General features: G+C 51.6%; 1 non-coding gene across 1 annotated transcript; it reads right to left on the bottom strand.

Annotated features, from left to right (window-relative positions):
- Positions 1–837: 837 nt before the first annotated feature.
- Positions 838–911, bottom strand: trnat-agu (transfer RNA threonine (anticodon AGU)). Its single transcript has one exon. It is a non-coding gene; the product is annotated as a tRNA-Thr (tRNA).
- Positions 912–1,746: the final 835 nt, after the last annotated feature.

Below are 1,746 nucleotides of genomic sequence, written 5' to 3'. Positions count from 1 at the left end.
CAAGCCAGGCTGTCGTGACTCAGCACTGAGTCTTTGGATCTCTTCCTCGTCTCTCTGCTCCTCAGCCTCAGCTTCGTCTTCCCCTCGTTTCATTTCTGCTCTGCACATTCGAGGCCTCAGTGTCGTCTCTTTTCTTCCCGTTGACTCTCGCTGCTCTCCTTCTGCTCTCCTGAATGAATAAGAAAACAAACAGAGCTTAAAGCTCAGATTAATAACTGACCGTCCTCACAGACTCTCAGGGTACAATAAATGTTGGAGCCTTTTAACTGCAAATGTAAGAGAAATGATAGAAACGCAGTGATGCAGTCCAGGATGGAGCTGTGAGGTCAGTCTCATAGTCAGCTGCTTAAAGTTCAGCTGGTTTAGTGAAGTTTCAGAGTAAACTGAGTGTTTTCATCCGCACGAATCACAGCTGACTTTAGGCTAATCTGGATTAAATCCCTGTGCCCAGGTGTGCATGTGTGCAGTGCCGTGGCTGAGCTGGTTAAAGCGCCTGTCTAATGAGGGTTCGAATCCTAGCAGCGCCTCAGTGCTGAGGCTTGTTTCTTTGGTGCTTGGAGAGTGAACAGAGAGGATGCTGGGTAAACAGTGCTCGCTGTGTTTATAGAGTGGTGGGAGTGTGTTTGTTCTGTGTGAGGCTTCATTCACTGCGACTGGACACAAAGGCTCCTCTGTCTGACCCCTGAGTGTGTGTCTGTTTGCATAGAGGCACTTATGAGGACCCGTGACAGCGTCTCCACAGACGTCCTCAGCTCTGTTAACAGTGACGACTGCGATCGGCTCTTGCTGCTGCCTTCTTTTCTGCGTTAGCTTAAACTTGGAAAAAGCACAGCACCAAGGCACTGCTGGGATTCGAACCCAGGATCTCCTGTTTACTAGACAGGCGCTTTAACCATCTAAGCCACAGCGCCTTGCATGTGTGTGGATCACATGACCGCCTGCAGGAAGGTGTGGCCTTAAAGCTGGTCAAACTGTTTTCTGACTTCTTCAGTTTCAGACAACTTTGCCTCCGGATGTGGAACGAAGAAAAGGTGAACGGCCCGCGATCACCTCCCACCTCGCTGCCACGGTCACGGTTAAACCGCCGTCCATCCAACATCTCAGTTCAGCCTGTGTGTTTGGTAAAAAACATAATGATAACTGTAAAGGCTGCTGATGTTGGCCAGAAACATTAGAATTAATGCAAACTGATCAGTTAAATGCACCTTAGAACAACACGCAGCAACACTACACATGAGCGAGAGGAGGGAGGTTTGGGGTCTTCACACACCCCTGTTCTCTGCTGGCCATCGGGGCGGGGGGCTGGGAGGAGGTGTTGGCTGTCCAATTGGGATCTAGGATGCGGGGCCTCCCTGCTGCTGCGGTCTGCTTGCCTCCACCTGTAACATCTCCTGGGTGTAGGTGCCGTTTCCCCCTCCAGGGGCGAGGGTACCTGGACCCGGGGTATAGAGTTTGTTTGGGGAGTGTGATTGTGTGTACATGTCCATGTATGTCTATCCCTACGTTGGGTGAGTGCTGAGTGTTTGTATATGTGTGCATGAGGGTGGGAATGCATGTTTGTGTCTGTGTCTATATGTCAGGTTGGGTCTTACACTCCACCTCTCTGGGAACTCCCAGGCCCTCCAAAGTGTGGAGGCCTATCTCCCCTCACCACACTCCCTGCCGGTAACTGATGCCCTCAGGGGTCGGTGCGTTGGTGGTTCTTGGTGTCCGGGGCTGGGCGCTCAGGTATGTACCAGCTCACTC

This window comes from Pundamilia nyererei, unplaced genomic scaffold (genome assembly GCF_000239375.1).
Source record: "Pundamilia nyererei isolate P.nyererei 1_Seehausen unplaced genomic scaffold, PunNye1.0 scaffold00133, whole genome shotgun sequence".
Taxonomy (NCBI): domain Eukaryota; kingdom Metazoa; phylum Chordata; class Actinopteri; order Cichliformes; family Cichlidae; genus Pundamilia; species Pundamilia nyererei.
Note: the sequence above shows the minus strand (reverse complement) of the source record. Positions and strands in the feature narration are given on the sequence as shown.